Source organism: Macaca mulatta, chromosome 3, assembly GCF_049350105.2.
Source record: "Macaca mulatta isolate MMU2019108-1 chromosome 3, T2T-MMU8v2.0, whole genome shotgun sequence".
Lineage (NCBI taxonomy): Eukaryota > Metazoa > Chordata > Mammalia > Primates > Cercopithecidae > Macaca > Macaca mulatta.
In genome coordinates this window covers 1,761,501-1,782,269 of record NC_133408.1, presented here as the reverse complement: position 1 = coordinate 1,782,269, position 20,769 = coordinate 1,761,501, and the positions used below count along the sequence as shown (strand labels likewise).

The 20,769-nt window shown below is 44.4% G+C and overlaps 1 protein-coding gene and 1 long non-coding RNA gene across 15 annotated transcripts in view; both read left to right on the top strand.

Moving 5' to 3' along the window:
• The window catches only part of LOC144339582 (uncharacterized), a 150,060-nt gene extending 133,244 nt beyond the window's left edge, over positions 1 to 16,816 (top strand). Inside the window, exons 5-9 of the long non-coding RNA XR_013414755.1 lie at positions 10,909 to 10,988; positions 11,437 to 11,476; positions 11,634 to 11,770; positions 13,095 to 13,305; positions 15,861 to 16,816. This is a non-coding gene — a long non-coding RNA (uncharacterized LOC144339582). The remainder of the gene's footprint in view (positions 1 to 10,908; positions 10,989 to 11,436; positions 11,477 to 11,633; positions 11,771 to 13,094; positions 13,306 to 15,860) is intronic.
• PCBP3 (poly(rC) binding protein 3) overlaps positions 1 to 20,769 on the top strand; it is a 286,185-nt gene that overhangs the window by 133,244 nt on the left and 132,172 nt on the right. The gene's annotated exons all lie outside the window — the stretch shown is intronic.

Genomic DNA, 20,769 nt, shown 5'->3' with positions numbered 1-20,769 from the left:
TTCTTTTTTTCATTTAAAAATTTTTTTAGAAACAGGGTCTGACTGTGTTGCCCAGGCTGGAGTGCAGTGGCATGATCACAGCTCACTGCAGCCTCAAACCCCTGGGTCAAGCAGTCCACCAGCCTCAGCTTCCCAAGTAGCTAGGACTACAGATGGGTACCACCACTCTTGGCTAACTTAAAAAAAATTTTTTTAGAGATAAGGTCTTGCTATGTTGCCCACACTGGTCTTGAACTCCTGGCCTCAAGCAGTCTTCCCACACTGCAGCTCTCAAAATGCTGGGATTATAGGCATGAACCACTGTGCCCAGCCTTCTTCTTTTCTTGGTTAGTCTAGCTAGTGGTTTATCAATTTTGTTTATCTTTTTGAAAAATCAAGTTTTTGTTTCATTCATCCTTTGTATTGTTTTTCTGGTCTGTATGCCATTTAGTCTGCTCTGATTTTTATTATTTCTTCTCTTCTGCTAATTTGGGGTTCGATTTGTTTTTGCACTTCTAGTTCCTTGAGATGGATTATTAGATTGTTAGTTTGTAAGCTGTCTGCTTTTTTCAGGTAGGCATTTATTGCTATAAAATTCCCTCTTAGCTCTGTTTTTGCTGTATCACACGGTTTTGAAATGTTGTGTTTTCATTTTCATTTGTTTCAAGGATTTTTTTGATTTTCATTTTTTCTTTATTGACCCAGGAACATAGTGAATTTCTATCTGTTTGTGTAGTTTCCAAAGTTCCTGTTGGTATTGATTTCTGGTTTTATTCTGTTGTGGTCTAAGAAGATACTTGATATATAATTTTTAAACATTTGTTGAGACTTGTTTTATAGTCTGTCCTGGAGAATGTTCCATGTGCTGATGAAAATGTATATTCTGAAGTTGTTGGGTACAGTGGTTCTGTAAATGTCTGTTAAATCCATTTGGTCTGATGTCCAATTTAAATCTAATGTTTCTTTGTTGATTTTCTCTTTAGATGATCTGTCTAATGCTGAGAGTGGGATGTTGAAGTCCCCCACTATTTTTGTACTTGAGTCTCTCTCTCTCTCTTTAGATCTAGTAATATTTGCTTTATGAATCTGGATGCTCTGGTGTTGGATACATATATATTTAGAATTGTTATATCCTCTTCCTGGATTGATCCAGTTATCATTATTTAATGACTTTCTTTGTCTTTATCTTTTACCTTTCTTGACTTAAAGTCTATTTTATCTGATATAACTGTAGCTTCTGGTCACTTTTGGTTTCCAATTTGTACAAAATATATTTTTCCATCCCTTTAATTTCAGTTCATATGTGTCTTTACCAACAAGGCTAGTTTCTCGCAAGCAGCATTTAGTTGGATCATGTTTTTAAAATATATTCAGCCATTCTGTTTCTGGGCATTTAACCTGTTTGCATTCAAGATGATTATGTGACAGGTTTGTTTCTGTCGTACAGTTGTTCTCTAGTTTTATGTATTCTTTGTTTCTTTTTCTCTTATTAATTTGGTGGATTTTTCTAGTGGTACCATTTAAGTCATTTCTCTTCCTTCTTTGTGTGATGCTTTACTACTGAGTTTTATGGTTTCATGTATTTTCATGTTGGTAAATGTCATCTTTGTGTTTCCAGGTTTAGGACTCCCTTGAGCATTTCATGTAGGCATGATGTAATGGTAACAGATTCCCTCAGCCTTTGCTTGTCTTGAAAGAACTTTATTTACAAAGCATAGTTTTGCTGGATATAGTCTTCTTGGATGGCAGGTTTTTTTGTTTTTTGTTTTTTTTTGCCCAATACTTTGAGTATATCGTCCCATTGTCTTCTGGCCTGTAAGAATTCTGCCCAGAAATTTGCTGTCAGTCTGAAGGGATTTCTTTTATAGATGACTAGATGCTTTTCTCTTGATGTTTTTAGGATTTACTGTTTATCTTTGGCTTTAGAGATTCTGACATAATATGCCATAGAGAAGGCCTTTTTGCATTGTGTCTGCCTGGGAATCACTGAACATTCTTTATCTGAATGTCTAAATCTTCTGCTAGACGTGGAAAGTTTTCATCTATTATTTCGTTAAATAGGTTTTCTAGGCCCTCCTTTGTCTCTTCGCCCTTGGGGATACTGATAATTAGAATATTCTATCACTTTATGTTGTTCCAAATGTCATGAAGGATTTCCATATTATTTTTTATCTTTATTTTTATCTGACTGGATTATTTCCAAAGACTTGTCTTCAAGTACGGAGATTCTTCTGCCTGATTTAGTTTGTTGTTGCCACTTTCAAATGTATTTTGTATCTCCTTTAATGAATCTTCAGTTCTAGAATTTCTGGGTTTTTTTAAAAGTATCTGTCTCTTTCGTAAATGTCCTTTTTATATCGTGAATTCTTTTTCTGATTTCTTTGTATTATTTTTCAGAATTCTCTTGTATCTCACTGAGCTTCCTTAAAATCAATATTTTGAATTCTTTATTTGGGATTTCAAATATTTGTTTTTGATTAAGATCTCTTATTGATGGATAATTATTGTGTTCCTTTGGGGAGGGTCTTTTTTTTGTTTTGTTTTGTTTTTTGCTTTCTCATGTTTCTTTTGCTCATACTTTGATGTCTGCACTTCTGGTATAACAGTTGCATCTTCCTATTTTTGAATTCATTTCATAGGGAGGACTTTTTCGTGAAGGTGAATCTATCGTGTTGGTTGGGATATTCTGGGTTTTACTCTGGGTGCATGCAGTAGGGAAGTCTCTGTATGATATCTTTGTCTGTCAACAGCATTAGTGGTGTCTGTGATTTCCTCAGTAGGTTAGGGTGCAGTTAGTAGTGGAGGCTGTGCTGAAGTTGTGCTGGGGACTGGGATGCCAGGCGAGCCAGACTTAAGGCCCCACTAGAGGCAGCTTTGGATTGAGCGTGCCCATCTTTTTGTCCCAGGGTGGCATATCCTGGCACCTGTGCTAGTGGTTACCAGTAGACCGATTATTGGGCCCCCACGTGTCTTCCTTGGATCCTCGTAATAGCAGCAGTGGACCAAGCTGGTGGGTGGGTTCTTGGGCCCCTGGGAAACTGGCATGGGCGATGACAATAGCAGTGGTGGGATGATACTCTGGGTCCTAGGCAATGTACATTTATGTTGGTGGTGGCTGTGATGAGCAGGGAGGGCCAGTCTCCAGACCCACAGGTGGTGCTTGCACGTAGGTGCCAGCTGAGGTGATAGCAACTGGGAGATGAGACCCAAACTCAGGCCCCAGGAAGGAGTGCTGAGGCACCCACAATGGTGGATTGGGTTGGGCAATGCCCAGGACCCTGGGCTACATGCTCTTTCTTGGAATAGGGGAAGAGGGTGAAATTGTGCTGGATGGGCTTGTGCTCAAGACCCCCCAGTAGTGAGGGCAGATACCAGCTTTGGTTGGCGGGGGTGGGTCAATCTTCAGGCCCCAGGTGGAGTGCTGGGTGAAGAGTGGGAGCAGCTGCACTGAGGCCCTGTCACTGGAGCGGGTGGGTCCATCCTCAGTGGCCAAAGTCTGGGTTGATGGATAGGGAATGCACACCCCTCAGCGCCCAGTCCCCACAGGGCTTGTCCCCCAGCCCTGGTAGCAGTAGGCTGTGCCTCACTTGGTTCTTATCCTCAGCTGTAGGAACACTCCCGGCTTGTTCCCCAGTCCCAGCAGCGACAGCCTGAGTTTCCGTAATGCCTCAGTAGCAGCCCTGTTGGGCCCTAGGACATCATGCAGTCTGGCAAAGGTTAGGTTTGAAAATGGTGCCTTGCTGTAGCCACTTAGGTCTCAGGGAGTCGTGGGACCCAGCATGAGCCCCCTCCCTGGAGCAGCTCTGTCCCACGGTCTCCTGGCAGCTCCTGGTGTTATTTTCGGGACTGGGGAAGGTTAAGGGAGTCTCCCATGGCCAGAATTGCATGATTCCATGGTAGGGATGTGGGCCACTGGAAGTTTCTCATTCAGCCTTTCTTTGTATTGGGAAGTCACTCTTGGCTCCTGACCAATCCCAGCCAGGCAGGCTCCCCCTCTTCCTTTTCCTTAACTCACTTTTTGTATTTCCTGTTACTTCTCTGTTGAATTCACATTCTCTCTTGGATAATATATTCAAAATGTGACTATACATTCTTTTGTTTCTTCAAAGTGGAGGAGGTGGCATAAATTGCATCTCGTCAGCCATCTTGAAGCTCCTCTCCATGAGAAAATACTATTTTTAATAACATTAGAAATCTAAGTTGGACAAGAGATATTCAACACTTGAACACAGAAAACTACAAAAAATTGCCAACAGAAATTGTTAAAGACAAATACGTTGAGTGATATACCATGTTCGTTGTTAAGATGACTCAATGTTGTTAAGATGTTAATTCTCCCCAAATTGATCAATAGAATCAATGAACTCCCAATCAAAGTCCCAGAAGGCTTTTTATAGACATTTGACTATAACAATACTTGGTTTTATGATTTATTATAGGCTGCAATAATCAATGCAGTATGGTATTGCTGTTAAGATAGACAAGTAGATCAGTGGATCAGAATAGAAAGTCCAGAAATAGGTCTACTACACATACATGGTCAATTAATTTTCAACAGTAGTGCCCAGGCAATTTAGTGGGAAAAGGCATAGCTTTTTAAACAAATGGTCCTGGAATAATTGTATATCCAGGTGAAAAAAAAATCCTATACTTCTTATCATTTATAAAAATTACAGTAGATCAGGAATCTCGATCTCTAAAACTCAAAAATATATAATTTCTTGGAGAAAAGATGAGGCATTCTTTATGACCATATGATCTTGCATTAGGCAATGTTTTCCTAGTTATGACTTTAAAAGCATTATTCCTAAAATATACAAATTTATAAATTGGACTTCATAAAATTAAAAATTTTCTGCTCTTCAAGATACAGTGTTGTGATTTTTTCCCTCTGATTTGGTATTGAAGTCTCTCTCTGGAAAGAGGTGATACATTCTAGCAATGATCTGATGGGGCTCCAGGATCATAAATGTTTACAGTGTGCTTTAATGGGGTTCTTCTTGATCCTGGCAGGTGGTCTAATGCCTACTTAGGCATCTGGTCCAACCTGTGATGAGGTGTCCCTTTCACACACAACTTGTTTATACTGGCTGATGTCCTTGCGGCCCTTGTTTGACTGTGTTTAGTTTATTCTTACCAGGGTAGCCACTCTCTAGGAGAGGCCTGATCAGGACAGGAGAGTTGGGTCTGGGTATGTGGCTCAGGTGAAACACACAGCAGACAGCACAGCAGAGCATGGAGCAATGGAAGCATTTGTATTGTGTAATATGATGCCAGAGAGAATAAGACAGCCATGCAGGGCCAGTAGGCAGGGGGAAGCCATGTGGGACACGTGCATTCAACCAGCAGGTGGGGAGCAAGAGAGAGAGACAGAGCCAGGGACTGATGGGCCAACAGTTTTATTGGAGTCTAGGACATTACTCAAGCTGGTTTCTCCTGCAGGGAATTTTAGTTGGTGGGTTTCGATCAAGCAGCCACAAGGTCCGTGGGATCACACTGACTGAGAAGGTGTCAGTGGGGTATATCTGGGCAGTCATTTGGGCTGTGGGGGTAAGTGGGGGAATCAACTAGGTTGTGTCTAGCTGTCCCACAGGAAGGTGATCACCAGGAGGCTATGGTGTGAGGCAGATATCTGATCAATCACCTTGAGGACCTGGGAGGAGGTAGAGAACTGGAAAGTTTGTCAAGGATGACCAAGCCGTGCTCCTGGTATGAGAAAGTCCAACCTATATTCAAAATGGATTATCAGGCTCAACATAATATTATAAAAATTCACTACATTCTCTTACATGGATAAGAGAATGGAAAAATAAGCCACAGACCAGGAAAAACGTTTGCAAATCACATAACTAATGTATCTCAAATGTGTAAAGAACTCTTAAAATGCAGTACTAAGGAAATAAAGAACAAATAAAAATGACTGAAAGATTTGAAAATCCATTTCACAAAGAAAGACATGTGACTGGCGCATAAGTACATGAACAGATGCTCAGCATCATTGTCTTCAAGGAAATGTGAATGAGAACCACGGTGAAAAGCCACTTGGTGTAACTGATCATACTAAGTATGGGCAAGGATGGGAAGCATCTTTCATATACTGTTGGTGGGAATGGGGAATGGTACAGTTACTTTGGAAACATTTTGGCAATCAAACCAAGAGCTTATTAAATATGTACCTACCAACATCCCACTATAACGTATTTACCCAAAAGTAATGAAAGCATATTTCCATACAACTTTGAACAGGAACATTTGTAGCAATTTGTTCATATTGCAAATGTCCATCCATACATGAATGGCTATACAAATTGTTGTACATCTATATAATGGAATACTGAATGAAGGTGTGTACATATGTTAAAACATTTCAATTTGCATATTTACAATATGTACATTTTATTATATGTCAGTTCCCTGGCAACCACTTTCTTGCCTTCTGATGCTACAGAATTTACTTTCACTGAAAGTTTTTATAAATGGAAATGCACAATATATATACTTAGGATTTTTGGTCTGGCTATTCTTACTCATCATAACTCTCAAGATTCCTCAATGCCATTATATGTATCAGTAGTTCATTCAGTATTCCATTGTATATCTCAAAGCTGATTTTTTTTCCCCCAAAAGAAAGCAGCATTCCTTTTTGGAGCAAGATAACATTGTCCATAGTCTCAATTATTTTTTAACCATGATGTTCACTACTCAGTAAAAAAATTTGAAGCATGCTAAAACAAGAACAGTAAGTGAAAGACAAGAGATAAAAACATGACACATAGACCCAGAGATGATTTATGTAATTGCATTACCAGATAAGAACTTTGAAATAACTAAGATTAGTATGTTTTTTTAAAAAGAGAAATAGACAGAAAAATGTATGAAAAGATGGAGAATTTCAAGTGCAATAATCTATAAAAAGAAATGGACATTTTAGAATTGAAAAATATAGGAGCTGAAATTAATAATTTACTGGACGTGTCTAACAGAAGACTGAACACAGCAGAAAACAGGCGCAGTGCGTTGGGAGGCAGTTCAGTGCAGTCAGGCCGTGTTGAAGCACAACAGAAAAAAGGATGGAGTCATTCAAGGTAGAGTGCAAGAGGCCTATAGGATGGAGTCAGTGGTCAAGTGTCATGTAATGAACATCCTAGGAAGCAGGGGATCAGAAAAATATTTGAAGAGATAAAGACCGGTGATTTTCCTAAAGCATCAAAAGACATTTATATTCAAATTCATGAAACAGCCTACCCTGAAAGGACAACTAAAAAAAGCAAGCAAACAAGCAAAGCAAACTTTTCACATCTGGGCATATCATTATTTGTTGCAAACCAAAGACAAAAAAAATCTTAAAAGCAACCAGATTTTAAAATGGTCCATTGCTCTCCGAGGAGCCCAGCCAGCATCTGGCACAAGCTCGTGGTGGGCGCAGCACACACTTCTCTGTGACGCGTGTCGCTGAGCGGAACTGCTGTGTCGCAGGCTATGTGGAGCTTCAGCTTTGCTGACTGATGCCATTCTGGCTTTCTCTTCTAGTTTGTACTCCCACTAGTAAAATACAGACTGATCTCATATGATGGCCGTTCAGGCAACCACTTTCCTCCATAATTGCTCTTCAAAAGCCATACCAAGTTTTGGACAGCAGCATCTTCTGCCTTTCTTGCCCAGATAATGACATTTTTGCCCAAAAATATATTAAATAAACTATATGGAGTAAAATTTCAGCAATATGGTTTTGCTTTTAATTTGTAAATCTTAATTTGCAATCCGTCACTAATGAGGCTGAGCATCTTTCCATGTGCGATTGGCCTTTTGGAGCTCCTCTTTCATGAAGGGCTTTCCTTGGTTTTCAGCTGTTTTTCTGTTGATGTCTGTGTTATGTATAAGGGATGATCAGGCTGGTCGGAGTTGTTTTTGCCACAATTTTCATGGTAGAAAAAAGTGTAGCAAAGTATACAAAAATCTTTAGAGAAAGAAATGATATTCTCAATAGTACATTTTCAACCTATAAGAACTTGGGAAAAGTGATTCTCACAAGCATTGTTGAAAGAGCTCCTGGAGATAGAACCAGATGCCAAAAGAGGAATGGAGAATGGGGGAAGGTCACAGAGAGTGGCAGTGGCCTCCCAGAGGCACAGTGCACAGTGGAGTGAGAAGTCAGGGTGGGGACAGGGTTTTAACGTTGCAAGCTTCACAAGGTAGCCATGGTGATGGAGGAGGTCAGTGCACGGCCTCAGCTGCAGAGGCCAGGGTCGGAAAGATAGCCTTGTGCTCTTGGGGCCAACTAATGAGCAAGTAGGGGTTTCAGGACATCGTTCAGTGATTACCAGTAAAAGAACCAAAACCAGCTGGATAACCTACTCCCTCCAGCAGTGGCGAGGGTGTGAAGATGGCGGTTTCCTCCTCCCCCTTGGGGAGCCATCAGTTATTCTGCTTCCCGGACCAGGCCGTGAGCAGGACTTCACACACACAAAGCACGAAGTTCAGTGAGCATAGAGAAGAACTCAGACTCACTAAAAATGGTTGCAGTTTTATAGTTTTAAAACATTAAAATGATGAGGTAACATTTTTTCTTTTCAGTTTGTCAAAGGCTAAAACATTGGAGAGTGAATAGTGTAAGCAGTGGTGTGAAAGAGCCCCTTGTCTACCTTGATGGGGATGTAATTTGCAGAGTCCAGTGTGGAGAAGATTCAGGCTAACATCTCCGAAATAAAAAGTGTACAATATTTCACTTTTTGTGCCAAGGTAGCTCTGAATGTGCTGATTCAAAAAAATTTTAAGGTGTTTTGATTGTAAAGAATAACATGCCAGGCATGAACATTTTGCTCCTACCTGTGTAGAAAATTCCTGAATGGACCACCAGGGAATGTTAATAGTGACAGTGAGCTCTGCATAACAGGAGAGAGTCTTGTTTTCCATTGTTGACATTTTTACTCCTTATATTTAAGTATCTTTTTTTTTTTTTTTTTGGGAAATGGAGTTTTGCTCTTGTCACCCAGGCTGGAGTGCAATGGCACAATCTCAGCTCACTGCAGCCTCCGCCTCCTGGGTTCAAGCGATTCTTCTGCCTCAGCCTCCTGAGTAGCTGGGACTACAGGCGCCCACCAACATGCCCGGCTAATTTTTGTATTTTTAGTAGAGACGGGGTTTCATCACGTTGCTGGTCTTGAACTCCTGATCTCAGGTGATCTGCCCACTTTGGCCTCCCAAAGTGCTGGGATTATAGGCCTTAAGTATCATTTTGAAGAGTTACGAAAACCACCTAAGCCACAAAGAATTTTGAGAGTTATTATTGTTAATAAGAGAATTTACATATATTGCTACGTTCATTCCAACTCATGGTATGTTCCTGTTGTTTAATAATTGGGAAACCTGAGACATGATGTGAAGTAATTCACCCGCAACTTGGGGGTGCCTGCAGAGCAGGAATGTTCTGGTACCATGATTGCTCCTAGGAACACAGAATAATAGTCATTAAAATGCTCTAAATAGCAATGTGTCCTGAATTCACCCACACCCTCTGAAGGAATTGTTAGAACCTGTCTCCTGCCTCCTTCCACGAGAGTCCATGGGTCCCCTAGTGGCATGCAGCCTGCTGGGATGGAAAGGGCCTGTGCTGCAACTCTGCACAAAGGATTTCCAGCTGTTGATCCATCCCAACTGCTTCCTTCTCTGACCCTGATCCTCATCTACAAAAATCATGATAATAGTGCCTGCATTTTAATCTGGTAAATACTAGGTATATTGTAATAAACCTGAATGTTCTTGGAAATCATAAAATGCTTGAAAATAGTTTTGCCTCCTTTTTAAGATTTTGCATGTGTTCATAATCAGTGCCTGTTTCTGGAATGTAATTCATTAGGATAACAGCTGGATCTTGGCGTTTCATCTGAGTTTCGTTTTGTTTGAGACAGGGTCTTGCTCTGTTGCCCAGGCTGGAGTGCAATGACGCGATCATAGCTCGCTGCAGCCTCAACCTCCTGGGCCCAAGTGATCCTTTCACCCCAGCCTCCCGAGTAGCTGGGACTACAGGTGCGTGTCACCACACCTGGCTATTTTTTTTTTTAAATGGAGACTAGGTCTCCCTCTGTTGCTTGTGCTGGTCTCAAATTCTAGACCAGCCATGACTCAAGTGATCCTTCTGCCCTGGCCCCCCACAGTGCTGGGATCACAGGTGTGAGCCACTCTGCCTGGCCTCATCCGAATTTTTTGGAAGTGTTTCCTTGCTGCCTAAATTCTATAGAGGGGCCTCCAGGGAACAAAGTGAGTCCCCCTGCTTGGGCACTGGTGGGCACTGGCATTCCTGTCCACACAGCAGTGGGGGACATCCCAGGCTAGGGCTAATGGCTGTCCACAGGGTAGGGCCTTGCATCTCCATCACTTGCCTCCATTAGATGGTAGAGTTTGGTTGGGGTCTGCAGCATGCCAGGCACCTTGGACGCTTCACAAATGTGTTACTAGATTTTTAAAAATGTATTTCTGCTATAACTGAGGATGTGGACTGTTGCAACAGGAAAAGCTGAAAGCTTTGCTAGAGATGAGGCTTTGCGGTATAGCTCAGGTAATGCTACCTGCACGTAAAGGGTAACTTTTTAGCAGACTATAGCAAAGGCGGGGAGAGAGTGGGGAGACCTACGGGGGAAGGTGGGGGCACCTACAGTTGCAGGGTGGGCACCAGTTGTCAGGAGTTGACAGGAGGGCTTAGCCAGGAATAGCTGGTGTCTCCTTACCGTGACCTGCTGTGACCTGTAGAATCGTGTCTGACCATTGCTGGAGGATGCAGTACTGAATTCAAGTAACAAGGTGTCCCGTGAACCCCCCACAGTCAAACGGGTGAGGGGTGGGGAGGATCACGCGAGGTGTGGGCGGTGTGCCTGGCATCGGCCCTGCCAAGTTCGTCAGGTAACGTGACGCTTCTCCCTTGCTTTTTGGTAGATGGACAGTGTCTCACCCTCGGGGAGCAGGTGGGCTGGCAGGACAGGCGGCCCCAGGCCGGGAGAAGGAGACACTCCCAGGTACTCTCGTCTACCCCTGCTGGTGACCTGCCTGCCCGGCCCCGTCCTGTTCCAGATGATGGCTCACCTGTGACCCTGCCTGCCCTTCCCAGCTTCGCCCCCATGCCTGCCTGTCCCTGACCTCAGTGCTGTCGGCTGACCTACCTCAGCCCACACCCCGCCCCCTTTTTTCCCACCCCATGGGGCCGATCCTGACTTCCGGTTGCTCCCTTTGCTTGACCGTTCTCTCGAGGTTCTTAACCCTGAACTGCACCTACTCCCACTGACCTCACTCACTATGGGCTGCCATGAGGGCCCCTGCAGAGGCGATGCTAACAGCCTCTCATGCTGACCTGCTTCTTGTCTATTTCCTTTTACAGGGTAATTTGTAGTGGAATGAGAAAAAGGTGTATTTCTTAAACAACATGATCTGGAGTATGTGGTGACTGTAAACTTTTCATCTCTGCAGAATGTGAATGACTCGCCAGTCACAGGGCAGTTCTCCTCAGGTTAGAAACACAGTGGAGCTAATGACACGTTTCAGTTAGAAATGGTTTTAGGAATAATTCTAAATGAGGTCGGAAGAATTGAATTGCTTTCCAGATCCAACAGACTTATTCAGCCAACGGTAACTAAATACATGCTCTGTGCCCGGCTCTGTCCTAGGCTTGGAACACATTCTCAGTGAGCGCACACAAATGGCTGTGTCCCCAGAGCTGGCCGTCCTGTGTGTGCTTCATACCTGAGAAAAGGAGATGGCATGCTCAGCAGATCAAGGATGGGGCACAAAGCAGAGGCCAGGAGTGAGTGAGTGTGTGCACACGTGCGGGTGCATGTGTCTGCACATGCAAGTGTGCACGCATGTTTGTGCATACGTAGTGTGTGCACGTGTGTGTGTGAGTGCATGCACGTGTGTGATTGTGCACGTAGTGTACCTGCATGTGTGCGAGGGTGTGTGCATGTGAGTTGTGCATGTGTGCATGAGTGGGTGCATGTGTACGTGTGCTTGTGTGCCTATGAGTGCACGAGTGTGTGCATATGTGTTTGTGATCGTGTCTTTTCATGTGTGTATGTGTACACGTGTGTGCATGCATACATGCAGTTGGGGGTTGCCAGTGTTCAATAGGGCCGTCAGGGTTGGCCTCATTGAGAAGGTGATGTTAAAGGAAAGATGAGGGTGTGAGCCATGGATGAGGAGCAGTCTGGGCAGAGGAGCCCCCAGCATGAAGGCTTTAAGGTGGAGAACAACCCGGGGCCAGTGTGGCCGGAGTAGAGCGAGTAAGGAAGAGAAGAGCTTCAGGGGATGAGTTCCAGGAGGTGAAGAGCAGGTCATTTGTGGCCCCCTGGCGTCCTAAGAGCTTTTGCTCTGAGTGGGAGCCATTGCTTCTTGTCTTGAGCAGGGGAGGGACCTGAGCCGAGTTAGGTTCTCGCCAAATTGCTCTGGTGTCTGGGTAAAGAGTAGTCTGTCGGCCAGGTGCGGTGGCTCATGCCTAATCCCAGCACTTTGGGAGGCCAACACAGGTAGATCACGAGGTCAGGAGATCAAGACCATCCTGGCTAACACAGTGAAACCCTGTCTCTACTAAAAATACAAAAAATGTAGCCGAGTGTGGTAGCAGGTGCCTGTAGTCCCAGCTACTCGGGAGACTGAGGCAGGAGAATGGCGTGAACCCGGGAGGCAGAGCTTGCAGTGAGCTGAGATCCGGCCACTGCACTCCAGCCTGGGTGACTGAGCAAGACTCCGTCTCAAAAAAAACAAAAAAAAACAAAAAAGAATAGTCTCTCAGGGGATCCAGCGGGGAAGCAGAGACCAGCGAGGAGGCTCTACCTCGACCCAGGTGAGAGGTGGTCCCAAGGACACCATGAGAGGGTCAGATTCGGGATCAGTTTGCAGGTAGGACCTTCAAACGGAGTGGAAGTGACCTGTGGGACGAGGGAGTTGAGGTGACTGAGGGGCTCTAGGCCCGATTGGCAGGAGGGACGGAGTTGTGTCCAGCACTTGTGACGAAGGCAGCCAAGGTGAGGCGCCGTGCCATTCAGGCAGAGCAGTGAGCACACAGTTGGATAGAGAGACTCAGGAGAGGTGGACTTGTGCCTGATTGGTCCCTCCATGATGTTTTATGCTAGGAAACGGCATGGGTGGTCCAGGGGCCGTCTGCGGAGAGAAGAGGAGCGAGGACCGAGGCCTGGGGCACCCCTCCCTTGGCAGGCCGGGATGCACCAGAGGAACAAGCAGAGTCTGAGCCTAAGGGACCAGCGAGGGACCCAGGAGACACAAAAGCTGAGGGCATTGCCTCATCACAGAGGACAGAGAGTCTCAATCCTGGGGACAGGTCGGGTAAGGGGAGAGCCAGGAATGAGACACCAGTGCTCACACAGGTCCTTGGGGGTCTTGAGCAGTTTTAGACTTGGCAGGCAACAAAAGCAAAAGCGGGGTGCTCTGGAGACGGAGAAGGACAGCAGAAGGGCTGGGGCAGCAAGGTGGAGTTTTGAAGAGTTTTACTACAAAGGAAAAGAGAGTAGTAGGGGAAAAGGAAGCCACAGTTTTACTTGGAAGAAATAGTGGAAGAAACAGTAGGTTGTTTCTGTGCAGGTCACAGCAACCAGCAGAGCTCTCCCAAGGGCAGGAGAACCACTGGGGCAGCCTTGGGATGCCCAGACGGGGGTAGGCTCAGTAGAGGGGCTGGCCAACCCACCGAGGCCAGCATCTTGGAGTGGTGAAGGTGCAGAGATGGTGGGGTCCATCCCAGGAAGCCCCTCACAACAAGGCTGTGTTGGTTGTCAGCCCAGCATGGGAAGGGGGAGGTTTGAAGACAGGAATCGGTATGAGATATGCATATTTATATGTTTTTGACGTACGATAAAAGGCAGTTTCATATGGTTCAGTGTCAGGTGCGTGCAGTAGAATTTGGAAGGCTGGGAGCATGGCCAGGCCAGGAAGTGGGTGTTGTCACTGGTGTGTGTGGCCTTCCTGTGGTCTGGTCTGGCATACACCGAACCGTTTGTGTTCTCCTCCAGTTGTGTGCAGCTCCAGAGGCTAGGCACGGAATTGGCAGAGAGTGAGACTTTAATAGGGTGTGACTTTTGTCAAGCAAGGACAAGGAAGCAAGCGGGGAGCCAGATACGAAGGCAGAGAGGAGACAATCGTCTCGTGGCATGATCTGGGCTAGGGAAGGAGAGAAGCTCGGGAGGGAGGTGTGCAACAGCCGGAAGGCATGTGGCCGCCAACAACTTTCTTTTTCCAGTTGGTGGCAATCATAAGTCAATCTCTATCAAAGTAGAATACAACTAAGAAAAATTTTTAAAATACAACTACCTCTTCAACTTAGAGAATAGTACTACTTGGTTTCCTTGGTAACTGTCAACCGCTTGACTAACTGCACAGCAAGTGTTAGGTTGTGGCTCAGGGTAATTACAGACAACAGAGAAATTGCAGGGTAAGGCTTAAATAAACATAAAGCAACTACATAGTTAGGTCCTGCTCCTGAAAGCGAGGATGCAGTTCATTTCCAGCCCTGGGCTGCACTCAGGAGCCTCATGCCCAGTCCCCATCCTAGGGCAGTGCCCGCCCTCAGGCTGACAGCCTTTCCTTTCCTTGCTTCAGTCGCTTGGGTGTGAGTCCTGCTTCTCCCGTCTTCTCTGTGCTGGGACCTCAGGCAAGCTGACTCCAAGCCTACCTGGCCCAGGCCACTGCAGGGCCACCCTTCCCAGCGCCAGGCTGTGAAGCAGTTGGAGGCCAGGCCCGGGGCTCCAGACTACTGTGTTGAGGTTAATCTTACCAACCAGAACTTTAAAAATTATGTTTCCAGCCTTTATTTGAAAGTGGGAGAAACAGTTGCTTGTTTCTGTGCCGGTTGCAGCAACCCACAGAGCTGCAGCAAGGGCAGGAGAACCGCTGGGGCAGCCTTGGGATGCCAGGAGGGGCGGGCTCAGTGGAGGGTCCAGCTGGCCCACCGATGCCAGCGTCTGGCAGTGATGAAGGTGCAGAGAAGGTGGGGGCCCTCCCAGGAAGCCCCTCTGGGATAAGAGGTTAGCTTATCTATTGTGTGTGGAAAGAAAACCTAAGTAGAGTTTTCTTTTTTAAAAAAGACAGCACAAGTTGGTCTTCTGGTGATTGTAACAGGATGGTCACCAGAGAACAGTAATCTACTGACACCCTGAACCAGAATCTCTAGAAAAGACAGAAATTTTAAAACACCAGCAACAACAGAAATTCATGATGTTCTAGGAGACAGGGATGACTGCAGTCAGAGGACCAGATGTCTTGATTGATTATTAAGAGATAGAAACAGGCGGCCAGGTGCGGTGGCTCAAGCCTGTAATCCCAGCACTTTGGGAGGCTGAGATGGGCGGATCACAAGGTCAGGAGATCGAGACCATCCTGGCTAACCCGGTGAAACCCCGTCTCTACTAAAAAAATACAAAAAACTAGCCGGGCGAGGTGGCGGCGCCTGTAGTCCCAGCTACTCGGGAGGCTGAGGCAGGAGAATGGTGTGAACCCGAAAGGCGGAGCTTGCAGTGAGCTGAGATCCGTCCACTGCACTCCAGCCTGGGTGACAGAGCGAAACTCCATCTCAAAAAAAAAAAAAAGAGAGATAGAAATAGGCAATGTTTGTGGAATCAAAACACCACAGAAGACAGGCAGAGAAGAGTGGAAGTTAGGACGCTCAGCTCAGATTAGTGGACTCAGGGAGTTGGAGAGGGTTGGCTGGCAGCACTAACTCAGAGGAGCAGAGTCAGGTATCCCCCTCAAACCCCCCGACTTTGGGCCCAGGCAGTCAGAAGGTGTGCTGGGGCCAGCAACCAACTCCAGAGAGGGACAGGGAGCCAATTCCAGGAGACTAAAGATTGTCACATGCAGTCCAAAGACACCCCTCCCTCTCCCCGCTGCAGTACCCGAGGCTGACGAAAGCAGACAGGAACAGCATCCAGGATGAGCAAACCAAGCCTCTCCAGAGCAAAACTGCCGACAAGCTGGGAACCACAGCACGCTGGAGGGAAACTGGCAGCAGGAGAAAGCAGCAGTGAGCACGGCAGAAAGAAGACATGGGGCCGCCTTCAGGATGGAGACTAGGTCAGACACACGGCTCCTTCAAAGGGAGCACCAAAGGCCTTGAAGAGTGGACGGTCAAAATGGCACAGCCAGGAAGGCAGGACTCACAGAACGGGCAGCATGAAGAGTGAATAGCCACGGACTATTGAGAACGCAGACCCAGAGCTGTTACTGCACTCAGACGTCAAAGACCGAGAGCTATTCCCGAGCGCAGACTGAGGACCAGCGAGTCCAAGACTCGCTGATGCAGAGCTCCAGGACTGACGGGCGAGGAGAGCGAGAGGAAAAGCTGAGGCTGAGTGCGATACTGAGAAGCTCCATATTCTGTTTAACAGGAGTCTGAGGACCAGGAAAGAGAGAAGATTGAGGGGAAGACAATGGAGACATCCTAGAAGATCATCTCCCCGAGCACAGAGCGCATCACAGGACTGACCAGTGTTGAGTGGGCATGGGGAAAACACGGCTGCCAGGACCTGTGAGGACCGAGTTCGGAGTTCCAGATACTGTGGACAGCAGAGACTCCACAGGGGCTCTGCAGGAGGAGACGGGAGGCAATAGTCAGCCTCTGCAAAGCTCTGGCTGGTGATTGGCATCAGGCTTCTCAATGAGAAATTGTACTCTAGATTTAATTGGAACAGTATCTTCAAAATACTCGGGAAAATGATTTCAAACCTGGAATTGTAGACACAGACAGACTAGAATTCAAATTGAAGGGCAAAGGAAAAGTGCCTTCAGATAGTGAAGGACTCAGAGGTTACCAGCCTTATCCCTAATACCCTGACAAAACTAAGAAAAAGACAACTATCTATGAAAGAAAACAAGTTTTGATTCCACAAATAATGGTGAGGAAAGTATCCAGAGTAACACGTACTAGTCTAAATCACTGTTGGTGTATATTGGTATGCAAATTAAAATACTATTTGAAATCAAAATCTCAAGTATATGTATCTATATATAATGATGAGAAGGAGAAAAATGAAAGCTTACTAAACTTCAGGGTTTTGTTTTTTTTTTTTCAGGGGGAATTTATAGATGCTAGTCTCCTCCATAGTGTAGAAATGAAGGCTTAAATGGATTAATGATTTACAAGGAACGACTGTAAATGATTTACAAGGAACCCTGGCTCTACAGAAAATTTACAAGTTAGCTGGGTGTGGTGGTGCATGCATGTGGTCCCAGCTCCTCCAGAGGCTGAGGTGGGATTATCGCTTGAGTCTCGGAGTTTGAGGTGTAGCAAGCCATGACTGTGCCTCTGCACTCCAGCCCAGGTGACAGAGCGAGACCCCGTCTCTAAACATACATAAGTAAATAGGAGCCCCCCGAGGAATAGGGACGGATGCATGACTTCACATCTTGAACAGGAAAAATTTCAGAACAAAGAAAACCTCATCAGTTCACCAAAAGGTGTAGTAGAAGGGAAAACATTTGAAATCATAGAAAATATATAAGGCAAGACATTATGTAGACGATAATTCAAATACAGAGTTAGATTTCTCTACTAAGAGGCAGACCTCAGATTGTCTTAAAAATGACCCAGAGGTCAGGTGTGGTAGCTGACGCCTGTAATCCCAGCGCTTTGGGAGGCTGAGGCGGGCGGATCACGAGGTCAGAAGATCAAGACCATCCTGGCTTGGATCTTTTGGATGGATCAAGACCATCCAAAAAAAAAAAAAAAAAAAAGAGTCAGAAACAGAGAATTTGTTAATGGGAAGGGCACTGAGCAATGCTAGCCACTAGAAAGCAGACCAGCAACGACATTTTCATGAAAAAGATGAAAGGCATTAAATGGGACAAAGATACTTCATGTTGGTAAGTTATAATCCTCTAAGAAAATACGATCATCGTGAACTTTTATGTACATAATTACATAGCTGTGAAATTTATGTAGGAAGAAATTCTTTTTTTTTTTTTTTTTTTTGACACGGAGTCTCGCTCTGTCGCCCAGGCTGGCGTGCGGTGGCCGGATCTCAGCTCACTGCAAGCTCCGCCTCCCAGGTTCACATCATTCTCCTGCCTCAGCCTCCCGAGTAGCTGGGACTATAGGCGCCTACCGCCACGCCCGGCTAATTTTTTGTATTTTTTTTTTAGTAGAGACGGAGTTTCACCGTGTTAGCCAGGATGGTCTCGATCTCCTGACCTCGTGATCCGCCCGCCTTGGCCTCCCAAAGTGCTGGGATTACAGGCGTGAGCCACCGTGCCCGGCCTGTAGGAAGAAATTCTAAGAATAAGAGATGGATTAATTCAGTACCATAATGGGAAATTTCAATTGACAAATCAAGGGGACCAGAATGTCCGTATGTTTACGAGAAATTTGAAGAACGTTTGTAACCCACTCTCTTTTTGGAAGGGGACACAGAGGACGCTTGTCTTCTTCTTTTTTCTTCTTTTTTTTTTTTTTTTGCTTTCTTTTCTTTTCTTTTTTTCTTTACCTTCTCTGTCCCTCCAGGACCATTCACAAATATCTCTGCCATGTATTCGATTTTATAGAAAATCTTAATTTTCAAAAGCGGAAATCATAAAGTACAGTAAAAATGAAAAAAAAAAAACCACAAAATGATAGCCAAAAATAACCCAGACGTCATTATATACTTGGGAATTTTGGAATGCCTTTAAATAAAGCATACTGTTTAAAAAGTAATGAAAATGAGAGAACATTGCATGTCAAACATGAGGGATGTCACAAAAGCAATTCTCAGAAGAAAATGTTGGAAAACCAGAAACGTTTACAATGAATGAACTGGCCATGTGACTCTAAAGATTAGAGAAAGAGTTAAAACCAGTTCAAGACAAAGTAGGAAAAATGAATGAAGATAAAAGTAGAGGTTAATATGGTAAAGCATGGAAACTTATTGCTTGGTGCAATAAATTCTGAAAAAGAATCAATAAAATACTTAAACTATTAGCCACTTTGATCAAGAAAGAGAAGGTGTAAAACCTTAAAACTTGGGAAACAGGAAAATAGCACTGCATGTAGGAAGCTGTTAACACTCTAAGAGACTGCTGTTTACAGCCTCTGTGCAAAGAAATTTGGAAATCTGAGTGAACAGTTTTCTACAAAGATGTAAATCAACAAAACTGCCTCAATGTATGTGACAAGTCTGAAAAGACCTGTAATTGTGAGAGTGGCTGAAAACCCATTCAGAGGGCTGCACTCACACCACCTGGCGATCCCCTCTGCAGGTGCGTTTCAGCGTGTCCCAAAGAAGGGTGATGTGTGAGGTCTGTAAACCATCCTGGAGTGAAGAAATAACAAAAGTTCTCCAGATTGTCTGATGAGCTCAGCAATATTGTCATGTAGAAATTGTGCAAGAATTGTTAAAAAAAAAAATGTATAGGTAACTGTACCCTCAGGAAACAGATGTGCAATCATAAGTAAAGTGTTAGAAAATTAAATCCAACCTGCACTTAGTTTTAACTATTTTTATTTTCATTTAGGAAGAGCTTTTTACAGTTTGGTTAGGAGATTTTGATGTGTCTCCTGCCTCAGTTTCCTCTTTGGGATGCTGTTCACATGTACTTGCACTTCCTTGTCTGTCTTCTGTGTGTATCACTTCTCTTGAATTCTTTTCATTGCTTTTTAAAAAATTTTTTAAAGTTTTGTATTTTTTGTCTGTTGTGTTTATTTGGTTTTTTTGTGTCTTCTGATTTCATCTTTATTTTTTAAATATTTTTCTTTCTATTCCCACGTATTTTGTAGTTCTGTGACCTCAGTTTTTTAGTTTTTCTAATTCTGATTTGTATTTTTTCACCTTTTGCACCATTAATGCCTTTTAGCCTATTAAAAAAATACTAGATTATGGTTTTTGTGTTTTTCGTTAGCATGTTTTTATAGTGTGTTTATTGTCAGTAAAGATGATACTTAGTTTCTTATTTTCTTTTGTCTTTTAAAAAACTTTATATGGGGTTTGAATTGCGTGAAATTTGTTTCCCAAACCTCTTAGAATGGAAGCATGATTTATAATAGCATTTCTAATTACATAGCTCTTGAAGGCCCTCTTGTGTTATTTTTATGTAAAGTTTAAATATGAGGGCTTAATCAATGAATTTGTAATGTGTCTGGGGACAGAGCATGGAGAATCAGCAGAGAATTAGGTGACAGTACCGGCTCAGTGCTCATGTTCTGATTTTGATCATTGTACTGTGGTTATCTGTACGTTGTTTTGGGGAAACACATGGTACAGTATTTGGGGTGAAAGAGTATGGTGTCTGGTAAACACTCTCAGATGGTGTGGGCCTACAGAGAGAGTGAATATGTGGATGGACGGATGCATGGATCTGTAGAGAAAGTGAATGTGAATGCATGGATGGATGGATGCATGGATCCATAGAGAAAGTGAATGTGTGCATGAATGGATGAATGCATGGATGGGTGAATGCATGGATCCACAGAGAGTGAATGCAGGGATGGATGAATGCATTGATCCACAGGAAGTGAATACATGGATAGACAAGTGCATGGATCCATAGAGAGAGTGAATGCATGGATGGACGAGTGCATGGATCCACAGAGAGTGAATGCATGGATGGATGAGTGCATGGATCCGTAAAGAGAGTGAATGCACGGATGGACGAGTGCATGGATCCATAGAGTGAATGCATGGATGGACAAGTGCATGGATCCATAGAGAGAGTGAATGCATGGATGGACGAGTGCATGGATCCATAGAGTGAATGCATGGATGGACAAGTGCATGGATCCATAGAGAGAGTGAATGCACGGATGGACGAGTGCATGGATCCATAGAGTGA